We start from the raw sequence: 15,152 nt of genomic DNA, 5'->3' as shown, positions 1-15,152 counted from the left end.
GGTAGTATTTGCTGGCACGTTTTCTTTACAATCAAATTCTATTCGCACATCTATGGTAGCGCTCTTGATTGATTCGTTCTGTCTCGAACAATCGATGACTACAAACGGTCCATACAACGAAAAGTTCTCCCTGTTGCAAAGCGTTTCGTAACAGTCGTATCCATAATAAGCTTTACGAAAACGTGCATACATATCAAAAAGAATAGCATATCTGTTTTTATCAAAATCAAGATTCAAGTCATCATATGGATAAAAGTCAGAGTTTAGATACAGTTTCACATTGGTCAAGTTACATTCATCGAAATTGCTTGCATCTTTAGACATGTTGTTCTTCCGACCAGTCTGCAGCCCAAAAATGACGTATCGCGGCTTCTCCAGCTGAGTTGCAGTTTTAACAGCCCACGAATGTTTTGTTGTACTATGCAATAATGGGTACTCATACAGGTCCCACGAACGAAAACTCATGCTTAGGTATTGTCCGCTTTCCAAAATCCGCAACATCGATAGTTTATTCGTATCATTCAGTATAATGCGCGGCATTCGCCACTGTATCTTTAGTAATTCGATCTCCGGCTCCAGCGCGGAATTTTCAATGATGCATTTGTTATCATTGCGAGAGCGTATAAGGATGAGTTCATGTCGAGCGTTGACTACTATACGCTTGTAATCTTCGCAAAACCCCAACAGCATATTGAGCGGTTCACAAAAGTTAAAGTAACCTGTCGGTATGTTTGATTGTGTGGCCCATCCAGCATTCCGTAAAATTAACGATTTGTCATATGTTGAGGACACAAATGTTTTGATGGTACTTGTTATCCCAACGTTTCTGTTACGATCGATCTCCACACCATTGAGTTCATATCGAATTTCATCAAACATAAACGCAACACAATTATTTCCGAGGAATGCATCCAAGTCATTGTTTGGCTTCTTTACTATGAATCTTCCTTCAACGTATAGAAAGCTCTCACATGGTAGCGTGTATAAATCCTGCTGTTGTATAGGTATTCGTATCTCATCGTTGTGTCCAAACGTTGTGTTGGCGTATGGGTTGTATGTGTGAGTCTCAATCTTGACAATGCGATCATCAAAGATCGGTTCGCTTCCAATGTTTAAGATATTAGCCATTTCGTACAACAAAACCCAACGATTTAAGAAATTCAATATTCGATGCAGTAAGTTTTGTGGGTGATCGAATTGTCCTCTCGCCTGATGGTTTTAGACAGTCAATATTCGATACAGTGTGGTGTGCAAGCGATTGAATTGTCTTCTCTTTATTTTCATGCGTCGTCTGTTTCACTTGCTCCCCTTCGTTCAGCACAAGCATCTCCTACTACAGTCGTTGTCTCCGCACATGCAATCGAACGGTGATCTGGTCCCCTCGAAAATCGAGCAATTGATCGTCTTGATTCACAACGCGAATCGTCAAATCCGAAATGCTTCGTGCAGTAATCGGAAGGTAAATGATCTGTGTTGGTCTTTCCGATATCTTATATCCTGGTGGAACGGTAGGCGAAACTCATGTATCGTGTGCGCGCACTTGTTATTGCTGTAAGCGCCAGCTGTCACGTTGCATTCAATGCGAATGATATTTACATTCATTATATTGATTGATGTATCCGATTCGTGCCATTTTCGTGGTTGTAGCACCCGATTCGTTGAAAACCCCAGTAACGAGCCAATAGTATTGGGTTTGGTAAAATTTATGCTATAATTACACCTGATTTCGCTCTTCATCGTATTATTGTTAGCTCTAAGCATCAAGGGCGGGTTCCCTTCATTATCCCATGAAAGCGATCGTTGCAAATACATGTGAATGTCGTCCAGTTCATAAGATCCCTCGGGAATAATGTTTCCTTATCATCATTATCATAGTAAAATTTATTATTTGACAAATTTACATTCGGTATTGTGTAATATGTTTCAAAGTCCATAAGACCGAGTTCGTAATCACCATTGCTCAAATCGATGGCTGGAAAATAGCTTACTGCGAGAATACTACCTTGCCCGGTGAGCGTTAACGTCAGCGACATGTTCCAACGGATACTGGAGTTAAAGCGTACAATGATTATCCTTAAATTGATTGTCAACTGTCAGCAGAAACTGTAAACACAGCTGTCGACAATTGCTTTGATTATAGCGCTGATAAGGCATGTGATTATACTCAATTACACTATTCTTCAAATATTGTATCAGTTCCCTTGGTGGTTGAAGATTGCCAAAACTATCAAAATATATGGCGCATGTTCCCCGTTTTGCGTATGCCACCCAATGAGTACCTGGTCCCTCAACAGTATCCAAATTTACGATCCCGCTCTCATTCCTGCGTACCCCATCTGTTCGTAAAGTATTGCGCATAAAAATACCTCTGAAATATGGAATACGCATACGTTTTGCCAGTTGCTGCAGTTGTATGTTTGTGGTTACGCCTTCAGGCATTTTAATTTTGACCTTTTTTTTTCCTCTTTCAGACTCCTCGCCCGCGTTTGTATGGCGCGAGATAAAGTCCGCGACCTTCCATGGCGAGATTATGACGTTTCATTTCTTCTAGCTGGCGATGCATTGCCTTCTTATCGTTCACAGCCTTCGCGACTCCTGCCGCCCCTCCGACCAATGAGCCAAGAACCCCCAATAATGGTAAAATCGGTAGGATACCGCCACGTTTCGCCGTTGGAAGTATTCGCTTCTTCACAGCACTCTTTTTTTTCTTTTTCAAACCCATGCCGAATTTTGTTTTGGCCTTCATAGCCGCCCAAACGGTTGTAGCAGCAACCTTTTCCCCGAGACTGGAATCTCTCGCAGTAATGCGTTCTCGTGCTTTTGCTGCTAGGATGTTGTCAGCTGCGTGTCGTTTTACGAAATCGTTATTTTGTGAATACGCTATATCATGCTCGCGACATGCAGCATCCAGCGGATTGATACCTTGATCGCCTCGCGCCAAACGTTTCTCTAAATGTGTTCCGGGGCCACAAAACTGATAACCTGGAATATGTAATTCAATCGGAAGTGTGTTTATAACGCGATTTAATAGGCCTATCCCAATTTTTGCTGACATTCGTCACAGTTGTTTATCGATGGTGGTGGTAGACAGTCAATGTGTGTTCTGCTGACTCGACAGGTTATATTTGAATACTGATTGTTTCAGCTCTATGCATCGCTATAAATAGACCAGCACTCTTTCGAAAGTATCTTCATTTGTATAATGCTGATAAAATATGCAGTTTATACGCCAATCACCTATGATCAATGTGACTAATCTAGACAAAAAGATACAGTCTGAGAAAGAGTTACGCAAACATGGAAATATGCTGCCGGCCTCTATACGTGGTATCATCTGCGGTCCATCGAATTGTGGCAAAACGAACGTGTTGATTAGTTTGTTAGAAAGTCCGCACGGTGATCGTTTCGAAAACGTATACGTGTACTCGAAATCGTTGCACCAACCGAAATATCGATATCTAGAAAATATATTCTCATCGATAGACGAAATTGGTTATTTTACATTTTCGAATAACAGCGATGTCGTTCCGCCGAGCGATGCACTTCCGAATTTCATTTTTATCTTTGATGATGTGGCATGTGATAAGCAAAACGTGGTAAGAGAATACTTTGCAATAGGTAGGCACTCGGACGTTGACTGTTTCTATCTTTGTCAGACATATGCAAAGATACCGAAGCATCTGATACGCGACAACGCGAACCTGCTGATCATGTTCAAACAAGATGGTACAAATCTAAAACATGTATACAACGATCATGTTAACACTGACATGTCATTTGAGAATTTCTGCAAATTGTGTACCGCTTGTTGGCAAGAAAAATATGGATTTGTAGTGATTGATAAAGACAGCACATTATGGAATGGTCGCTATAGAAAGGGATTTAATGACTTTGCAATATCATAACATGTTCAGTTATTTCCGATACGTTGATAAAGCAGTGTTCCAACATGAGCAACAATATTGAAGATTGTGAGAGGATAACGAAACAGATTGCGAGAACGAGTGATTTGATTCGCAAAAAGTATCGTGAATTGAAAATTGGTAAAATTGAGGAAGAGATTGCGCTGGAAAAACACTTTAAGCCTGTTACTGAACCGTTGAAAGCAATTGTTGATAACGCGACAAGAAATTATGATCTATACAATAATACAGATATCGGAAGCGAACCATTAGCCACTCCGAATATCAAGGAATTGGATAAAACACAATCAAATTACTGGCTAAATCTTTCGAAACCACTAAAAATAAAAAAACCAAGATTAAGCAGTTTACTCGATATGAATCCCATGATTTCTACACCGGCCTCTACATCGATTAAGACGATGCCAACAATAAAAAGCTCAGCAAGTTTACCCGATACGAATCTGATGGCCTCTACACCGATTAAGATAGCACCAACAATAAAAACCTCAGCAAGATTAAGCAGTTTACCTGGTATGAATACGATGACCTCTATACCGATTAAAACAACACCAGCAACAAAAAGCTTAGGAAACGAAGATACTTTTGAAAGTCCAAAAAGCTTAGCGAACGAAGATGTTTTTGAAAGCCCAAAAAGCAGTTTCTCAACATCTGTTCGAAGTCGGTTGCAAACGTCGGAAGGTGAAAAAATGTTGCGGAATCACCTAGGTCCGCTGAGTCAAAAATACATCGCGCCTGTATTACGTGGAGACATAGAGGTTGGTATGGATCATGTGTATGGTGTTTATCTCGGTAATGATGGACCGATGCTCGGTAATAAACAGGTTGATGTGGACAATGCTGATAACATAATTATCGATGGCATACGATATTCTGGTACACCCGGGGGTTATGAATTGATATTTAAGAAAATTCCAGATAACGACATTTATACTGAGGCTGATGAATGCAAATATAGGGACATACTGCTGACAACGAGTGCACATAAGTACAAGCATGATTCGTATGGTAAAACATTAGGCAACAAAGGATACAAGTATAACTATGTAATCAAGCCTTTATTGAAAGATAGAAAAGTTGGAAAGGGTGTACCAAGCTCGATGAGATTAACCAGCAACAAGAATGAATACGTTCATTGGAATGATCCTAACGAACTCGTAGATCGGCTTCGATTGCTCGAGGCTTCGCGTCAAGCTGGTCACAATGCTCACGATAATGAGATGTTATCGATTATCGAGGAACTTCGCGAGGCAGAGCTCATTATAAATTAAGCTGCACTTTGACGATAGAATCAATCATTATCAAAATGCCAATCAACAAGTTTGGGTCATCGTTTGGAACAATGGAATCATACTATCGCTGGAATGGAGTAGTGAGAAATTATGTGCGCAACAACGCTCTATGTATTGTCGGTGCCGATTATGATGCAAAGGCGCGCAAGATTCGTCGAGTAGCACCACCTGTAGAGGATGGTGACGCTATCAACAAACTATACTTGCAAGAAAACATGACATTTATAAAAAATCGGCAAGATGAATTCGACAAGAAGATGATCATGTTTCATGATTACGTTCAGAATTTGAAAGATCAACTGAATCACTTGGAGAGGGATATTATCGAATTCCGAAATCAAATGCATCAATAGCTGGATGTTGGGACGTTGGAACGTTGGGACGTTGGGGCGTTGGGATGTTGGGACATTGAGATGTTGGAGCCTTGAGGTTTAGGGGTGTTGGGGACGTTGGGGTGTTGAGACGTTGAACATTGATTGATAAGACGTGTGCGTTAGGTCTTCGCGTTAGTGGCGAGCCATACACGGCCGAGAAGAAAACCTCCAGTATCGAGAAACGATGTCTTGTGGAAGAATTGCATGCTCCAGCGAGAAGACATTTTCCTCGAAGACGCGTCATAGTACATGGATACGACGACCTATGGCAAGCGGATGTGGTTGAGATGCGACCTTACACGCGATATAACAGAGGCTTCCATTACATACTCACTGTTATCGATATGCTGAGTAAGCATGCGTGGGCTATACCCCTCAAAACCAAGAATGGAAATGAAGTTTCTACAGCGATCGGGAAGATAATCTGAGACAGTGGGAGGTATCCGAAAAATTTGCAGACCGACAAAGAAAAGGAATTTTACAACGCAAATATGCAAAAACTTTTGTCAAAATACACCATAAATCATTATTCAACGTATTCGGTGATGAAGGCGTCAGTCGTCGAGCGGTTCAATCGTACACTCAAAAACGATATGTGGACACAGTTTACACTTAATGGAAATTATAAATGGATTGATTCGCTGCAGCATCTCATATCAAATTACAACGCGCGAAAGCATCGAACTATCGCTATACGACCAATTGATGTTACACCAACAAACGCTGCTATGCTCTTAACAATGGCGTATAATCATATAAAAATTGCCGCTCCTGCACGATTCAAAGTGGGAGATGCAGTACGCGTGAGCAAATTCAAGACAATTTTTGAAAAAAGTTACACACCGAATTGGAGCACTGAAATATTTACAATCGCCGAGGTACAGAAAACTAATCCTGCAACGTATCTGCTGAAAGATATTTATGAAAAACCAATTGCTGGAGGATTCTACGAACACGAGTTGCAACGCGTTGCAAATTCCGACGTGTATATAGTTGAAAAAGTATTGCGTAAGAAGGGGAACAATGTGTATGTAAAATGGTTGGGGCTCAATAACTCGCACAATTCGTGGATCCATAAAAGTAATGTTTCGTAACATAATTATTCATTGCTTTAATAAATATATCATATTTTTAAATCATCAAAACATGGTATCTAATTTCTTTCCCATGGTAAGGGTCTCCATATATATATTACAGAATTCTTTGCCTGTAAATGCAATGTATACGTTTTGCAGAAGTTGCGTTTTTGCACGTGTTCAGCGTAATCTAAAACGTCTTGCAAAAAAACGTTGCGCTCTTCGCAGAAGAAGAACATGCGACATAAAATAAGAATATGAATAGCGTGTACGTAAAATGATTAGGACCCCAATAGCTCGCACAATTCGTGTGTAATGTTATACGCTTTGCAGAAGTTGCATATTTAGACATGTTCAAGGTAATCTAAAAAACAATTTTTGCAAAAAGTTGCACTTTTCCACGTGATATAAAAAATTCCTCCTTCCCCACAAATGATCTATGTCGCGAAGAATATTATTTGTTTGCATCATCCTGCGAATGTAATGTTATACGCTTTGCAGAAGTTGCATGTTTAGACGTGTTCAAGGTAATCTAAAAGACATTTTTGCAAAAGTTGCACTTTTCGCAGAAGAAGAACATGTGATATAAAAAATTCCTCCCCCCACTACGCGCCATCCGCTTCCCTGATACATATGATGCAACGTTGCATTTAAGTGCTGCACAATATTCACACTCGTTTGATAGTATCGTCGTGAAACATTATCTATTGAATTCTACGTTCAAATTTTTTCTGAAAAAATGAATTATTGCATTCCTTGCGATACAGCATGCACAAGTAATGAGTAAGTATTATTATCACCATTTTTTCTTATCCATTTTTTCTTACTGTTATTACTTATTGTCATTACTAACCTTTTATTCTTTATTTACTTTTCTACATGAAACAGTAGCAAGAAACAGCATTCAACGCCTCATATACTGGGAAGGAGGTTTGCCCTCACATCCACAGCATACAAGTATTTGGATATTGCAATCGGTGTAGGACCTGTATCCACCGTGGAAATTATACTTGGCGATACTCGAGGAAATAAATTGTTGCTGTCTTACTCAACATGGATGGTGTTTATTCAGAAACGCGAGGATATCAAACAACATGTGCTATCAGCTCCTTCTCCAACATCGTTATCAATTTGTGATTTGGTGCTTACGGTTGTTGCAATGCGTGATATGAACATTGTACAAGTGAAATTGCATGATGCTTGCATGTATATGAAACCGACAACTCTATTATTTTTATTCGAACTGGAACAGTGCATCGAGCATGCATATTCGTGGCTATGCCAAAATGCGCACTATGTTGGTGAGAAATACCAAGAATTTACAAATATTTTAAAACGCAATAGTATTATGCGTAAACGTGATGCAGACAAAATCCTTCGTCAATATTACGACAAAAATTCGCCTGTAGATTGCGAGCTGTTGGCATATGCGCTAGATAACATTTTATATGATGCTATTAATAATTAAAAATAAAAACTGTATCTAATTTTTGTGGAATAAAATTTCGAAATAGTCAAAAGACGTCTAATTTCTTTCCCCACCTCCTCTTTATCGACCTCTGATAATTACCATTGATAATTACCACTTCTTTTTACCAGATGCATCTCTTTTATCGCCCCTTCTCTTTTTATCGATACCAGGCAATTACCCTCTTTCATTTTCTAACCTCCGCTAATTACCAGCCGTTAATGTCAATTATCGATCGATGATACTAATTACCGACCATAAATACTAATTACCAACCATAGATACTAAATATCGACCGTAGATACCTATTATCGACTGTCGGTAATAGTTACCGACCTCCCACTCCGACAGCCCCCCCCCCTCCCGACGGACCCACCTCGGGCACCCCTCACCCACCCTCCCTCACCCTCATCTCCCCCTCCCCACCTCCCCTCACCCTCAACTCCCCCTCCCCCGCACCCACCAGGTGCCCCCTGTCCAGAACTCTCCTTTCTCACCTACTCACGTCTCCATCGTGGCAGTCCCCCGTCGTCGCTATGGCACGAGACACATCCTGCGTTGTGACCGAATCGTCTAGCCCACAAACGCGCATCTTCGTGCGCTTCGCGGGCCTCGCGACCCGGAGAACCCGCTCGCCCAGCTGTTCCCAGAGCCTCTGGGAGAGTCGGTCCGCCTTCTCCCAGCCCTACGGTCCGGGAGTCTCCAGCAGGAGGCCCCCGGACACGGCCCTCTTCTTCCTTACTAGCCTGCTGCTCGCATACAAGCTTACTGGTTGCATACTAGCTAACAGGATGCTTAGTAGCATTCTGCTCCCCTACAAGGACCCTGCTCGCTTACCAGCTTACTGCCTGCTTGCTAGCATACTGCTTGCTTCCTAGCCAGCTGCTTGCTTTTTAGCACACTGAATCCTTACTAGCGTCCTGCTTGCTTACTAGCTCACTGGTTCCTTAATAGCTTACTGCTAGCTTGCTAGCACTCTGCTCTCTTACTAGGTCCCAGCTCGCTTTCCAGCTTCCTGCTCGCGTACTAGCTGACTGCTGGCTTACTAGCTTACAGCTCCTTTACTCGCTTACTGCTTGCTTACTAGCCCGCTGCTCGCTTATTAGATTACTGCTTGCTTACTGGCATACTGCTTTCTTACTAGCCAGCCGCTTGCTTACTTGTTTACTGCATTCTTACCAGCTTACTGCTCGCTTAATAACTTACTGCTTGCTTGCTAGCTTACTGCTTCCTTACTAGCTTCTTGCTTGCTTACCAGGATACTGCCTTACTGCAAACTTACTTCTTCCCTACTAACGAACAGCATTTTTACTAGCCTGCTGCTTGCTTACTAGCTTACTGTTTGCTTACTACCTTACTGCTAGCTAACTATCCTACTGCCAGCTTACTCCCTTACTGCTTGCTTTCTAGCTTACTGTTTCCTTAGTAGCTTACTGCTAGCTTACTAGCCTACTGGCAGCTTACACCCTTACTGCTTGCTTTCTAGCTTACTGTTTGCTTCGTAGCTTACTGCTCGCTTACTAGCTTACTCCTTGCTTACTAGCTTACTGCTTGCTTACTAGCACACTACTCGCTTAGTAGCTGACAGCTTGCATACTAGCTTGGTGCTTGCTTTCTAGCTTACAGCTTGCCCACAATCTTACTGCTAGCTTACTCGCTTACTGCTCCCTTACTAGCTTCCTGCTTGCTTACCAGATTCCTGGTTCCTTAATAGCTTACTGCTAGCTTACTAGCATCCTGCTTCCTTACTAGGTCCATGCTCGCTTAGTATCTTACTGGTTGCTTACTAGTTAACTGGATGCTTAGTAGCATTCTGCACCATTACAAGGACCCACCTCGCTTGCCAGCTTACTTGTTACTTACATGCTTACTGCATGGTTACTAGCATAAGGCATCCTCACTAGATTCCTGCTCGCCTACTAGATTACAGCTTGCTTACTAGCTTACTGCTTGGTTACTAGCATACAGCTTCCTCACTAGATTCCCACTCGCCTACTAGCACACTGCTCGCTTACTAGCATACTGCTTGCTTACTAGCATACTACTTGCTTACAAGCGATCTGCTTTTATGCTAGCTTACTGCTCGCTTACTAGCTCACTGCTTGCTTACTAGCATAATGTTTCCTTACTAGCTTCCAGCTTGCTAACTAGCTCACTGCTTGCTTACTAGCTTACTCCTAGCATACACGCTTACTGCATGCTTACTAGCCTGCTGCTCGCTTTTTAGCTTATTGCCTGCTTACAAGCTTGCTGCTTGCATTCCAGCTTACAGCTTGCTTACTAGCTCACATCTTGCCTACTAGCTTACTGCTTACTTACTAGCTTACTATCTGCTTACTAGCTAACTACATTCTTGCCAGCTAATTGCATTCTTGCCAACATGCTGCTTGCTTACTAGCTTACAGCTTGTTTACTAGCTCACAGTTTGGTTGCTAGCTTACTGCACGCTTACCAGCATACTGCTTGCTAACTAGCATACTACTTGCTTACTAGCCAACAGCTTTCTGACGAGCCTGATGCTTGCTTCCAAGCTTACTGCTTGCTTAGTAGCATACAGCTTTCTTACTAGCTAGCTTACTTGTTGCTTAATAGCTCACTGCTTGCTTAATAGCTCACTCCATGCTTACTAGCTTCCTGCTTGCTTACTGTCATGCTGCTTCCGTTCTAGCTTCCAGCTCGCTTGCTGGCTCACTGCTTGCTTACTAGCTTACTGCGAGCCCACTCGATTGCTGCTTGTTTACTAGCATACTGCTATCCTTACTATCTTCCAGCTCGCATACTATCTCACTGCTTGCTGACTAACATACTGCTTGCTTGCAAGCTTACTTCTAGGATACTGGCTTACAGCATGCTTACTTGCTTCCACCTCGCATACTAGCACACTCCTTGCATGCTAGCTTACTGCTTGCTTACTAGCGGACTGGTTGCATACAAACTTACAGCTTGCTGACTATCAAACTGCTTCCTTACTATCTTCCACCTCGCTCACTAGCTCACTGCACGCTTACTAGCTTACTACTTCCTTGCTAGCTAACTGCTTGCTTTCTAGCATACTGCTTCCTTACTACCCTCCTGATCGCTTACTGGCTCACTGTTTGCTTACTAGATTTCAGTTTGCTTACTAGCTTACTGCTAGCTTCATCGCTTACTGCTTGCTTACTACCTTACCACTTGCTTACTATTTAACTGCTTCCATACTAGCTTGCTGCTTGATTTCTAGCTTACAGCACTAACTGCTCTCTTACTAACCTGTTGCTTGCCCTCTAGCTTACTGTTTGCTTACTAGCTTGCTGCTTCCTTTCTAGCTTACCGGTGTCTTACTAGCTTGCTTCTTGCTTCCTAACATACTGAATGCTTACTACCATACAGCTAGCCTTACTAGCTTCCAGCTCGCTTACTAGCACACTGCTTGCATGCTTGCTTACTGCTTGCTTACTAGCTCACTGGTGGCTTTCTAGCATACTGCTAGCTTAACTGCATACTGCTTCCTTCCTAGCTTCCTGCTCGCTTACTAGCTCTCGGCCTGCTTACTAGCTGACTGCTTTGTTACAGTCTTACTGCTTGCTTACTAGCACTCTGGTTGCTTACTAGCCTACCGCTCGCTTAATATCTCACTGCTTCCTTACTAGCTTCCTGCTCGCTTACTGTCTCACTGCATACTTACCAGCTTAATGCTTGCTTACTAGCTTACTGCTTGCTTACTGATGCAACTCATCAGGACAACCGGTGTTTGGGCTAGTAAGCCAGCAGTGAGCTAGAAAGCAAGCAAGAAGCTAGTAAGGAAGCAGTATGCTAGAAAACAAGCAGCGGGCTCGTTAGTAAGCAGTAAGCTAGTAAGCGAGCAGGGACCTAGTGAGGAAGTAGTAAAGTAGTAAGCAAGAACAAAGTTTGTAAGCAAGCTGTGAGCTGGTAAGTTAGCAGGAAACTAGTAAGGAATCAGTAAGCTAGTAAGGGAGTATGGAGCCAGTAAGGAAGCAGTAAGCTAGAAAGCAAGCAGTTAGCTAGGAAGGATGTAGTAAGCTCGTATACAAGCAGTAAGCTGCTAAGCAAGCAGTGAGCTAGTAAGGAAGTGGTAAGCTAGTAACCAAGTAATAAGTTCGTAAGCAAGCAGTGAGCTAGTAAGCATGCAGCAAGCTAGTAGGCAAGCATTAAGCGATTATGCTAGCAGTAAGCTATTAAGCAACTAGTAAGCTAGTAAGCAACCAGTATGCTAGCAAGCAAGCAGTACGCTAGTAAGCGAGGAGGAAGCTACTAAGCAAGCAGTAAGCTAGTATGCAACATGTAGGCTAGTAAGCAAGCAGTAAGATTGTGAGCATGCAGTGAGCTAGTAAGGAAGCAGCATGCTAGTATGCAAGCAATGTGATAGCAAGCAAGCAGTAAGCTAGTAAGCGAGGAGGAAGCTAGTAAGCAAGCAGTAAGCTAGTATGCAACATGTAGGCTAGTAAGCAAGCAGTAAGATTGTGAGCATGCAGTGAGCTAGTAAGGAAGCAGTCAGCTAGTAAGGAAGCAGTATGCTAGGAAGCAAGCAGTAAGCTAGAAGGCAAGCTGCCAGCTAGAACGCATGCAGCAAGCTAGTATGCCTGCAGAAAGTTAGTAACGGAGCAGGAAGCTTGTAACGAAGCAGTAATGTATTGGCAGCAAGCTGCAAGGTAGTAAGCATGCATCAGGCTAGACAGATAGCAGTTAGCTAGTAGGAAAGCAGTATGCAAGTAAGCCAGCAGTATGCTGGAATGCATCCAGTAAGCTAGTAAGAAAGCATTTAGCTAGTGAGAAACCAGTATGCTAGTATGCAAGCATTATGCTAGTAAGCGAGCAGCAAGCTGATAAGCACGCAGAAAGATAGTAAGCGAGCAGGAAGCTAGTAAGCAACAAGTAAGCTAGTAAGCAAGCAGCAGGCTAGTATGAAAGCAATTAGCTAGTAAGAGAGCAGTGTGCTTGTAAGCTCGCAGAATGCTAGAAAGCGAGCAGCGAGCTAGTAAGAAAGCAGTCAGCTAGTAAGGAATCAGTATGCTAGTAAGCAAGCAGTAAGCTAGTAAGCAAGTAGTAAGCTAGCAAGCATGCAGTAAGCTTGTAAGCAAGCAGTGAGCTATTAAGCTAGCAGTAAGCTAGAAAGCAAGCCGCAAGCTAGTAAGGAAGCAGTAAGCTAGAAAGCCAGCGGTGAACCATTATGCTAGCAGGGAGCTCGTAAGGAAGCAGTATGCTAGTAAGGAAGCAGTAAGCTAGAAAGCAAGCAGTAAGATAGTAAGCAAGCGGTGTGCTATTATGCAAGCAGGGAGCTCGTAGGGAAGCAGTATGCTAGTAAGTAAGCAGTGAGCTAGTGAGCAAGCAGTAAGGTAGCAAGCATGCATCAGGCTAGTCAGAAAGCTGTTAGATAGTAGGACAGCAGTGTTCTAGTAGGGAAGCAGCATGCTAGTAAGCAAGCAGTGAGCTAGTAGACAAGCAGTGAGTTTCTAAGTGAGCAGCGGGGTAGTAAGGAAGCAGTGATATAGTTAGCGAGGAGGTAGCTAGAAAGGAAGCAGTAAGCTAGTAAGCAACTAGTAAGCTAGTAAGCATGCTGTATGGTAGTAAGCAAGCATCGGGCTAGACAGAAAGCAGTTAACTAGTAGGAAAGCAGTGCTAGTAAGGAAGCAGGAAGCTCCAAAGCAGGCAACAAGCTAGTGAGCTACCAGGTAAGCTAGGAAGCAACCAGTGAGCGAGTGAGCGAGTGGGAATCCAGTAAGGAAGCAGTACTCTAGTTAACAAGCAGTAAGCTGGAATGCAAGCAGTGAGCTTGTAAGCTAGGTGATATCTAGTTAGCAAGCCGTAAGCTCGTATGCAAGCTGTGAGCAATCAAGCGAGCAGGAAGCTAGTAAGGAATCAGCAAGCTAGTAAGCAAGCAGTAAGCTTGTATGAAGGCAGTTAGCCAGTAGGCATGTAGTAAACTAGTAAGAAAGCAGTATGCTATTAAGCAAGCAGTAAGCTAGTATGCAAGCAGCAAGCTAGTAACAGAGCAGTAAGTTAGTAACAACGACGTAAGCTAGTAAGCAAGCAACAGGCTAGTAAGAATGCAATTAGGTAGCAAGCAAGAAGTAAGCTAGCAAGCATGCAGGAAACTAGTAAGGAATCTTTCGGCTAGTAGGAAAGCATTAAGTTAGGAAGGAATCAGGAAGGTACAATGCAAGCAGCAAGATGGCAGGCAAGCAGTAAGCTAGTAGGCAAGCAGTGAGCTTATAAGGATGCAATAAGTTACTATGAAACCGGCAAGCTAGTAAGCAAGCAATAAGCAGGTCAGCAAGCTGTATTCTTGTAAGCCAGCAGTGAGCTAGTAAGCAACCAGCAATCTAGTAAGCTAGTAAGCAAGCAGTAAGTCAGAAGCAAAGCAGTAAGCTAGTAAGGAAACATTAGTCTTGTAAGAAATCAGTAAGTTAGTAAGAAAGCACTAAGTTAGGAGGAAAGCTGGAAGGTAGTAAGAAAGCAATTAGCTACTAAGCAAGGAGTAAGCTAATAGTCATGCAGTACGCTAGTAAGCAAGAAGTGAGCTAGTAAGAGAGCTTGAATCTAGTAAGGAAGCAGCAAGCTAGTTAGCGAGCAGGAAAGTAGTAAGGAAGCAACAAGCGAGTGAGCTAGCATTAAGCTAGTAAGCAAGCAGTGAGCTACTAAGGGAGCAGGAAGCTAGTAAGCAAGCAGTAAGCTAGTAAGCAAGCTGTAAGCTCGAAAGCAAGTAGCAAGATAGTAAGCAAGCACTAAGCTAGAAAGTAAGCAGCAGGCTAGTAAGAAAGCAGTTAACTATTAAGCAAGCAGTAAGCCATTATGCTAGCAGTGAGCTAGTAAGCAAGCAGTAAGCAGGAATGGAAGCAATTAGCATGTAAGCATGTAGCAAGCTATTAAGCAAGCACTAAGCTTGAAAGCAAGCAGCAGGCTAGTAAGCAAGCAGTAAGCTAGAAAGCGAGACGCAGGCTATTAAGAATGCAGTTAGCTATTGTGCAAGCAGTAAGCTAGATAGCATGCAGCGTGCTAGTAAGCAAGCAGCAGGCTAGTAA

This window comes from Colletes latitarsis, unplaced genomic scaffold (assembly GCF_051014445.1).
Source record: "Colletes latitarsis isolate SP2378_abdomen unplaced genomic scaffold, iyColLati1 scaffold0027, whole genome shotgun sequence".
Taxonomy (NCBI): Eukaryota; Metazoa; Arthropoda; class Insecta; order Hymenoptera; family Colletidae; genus Colletes; species Colletes latitarsis.
This window is presented reverse-complemented; position numbering follows the sequence as displayed.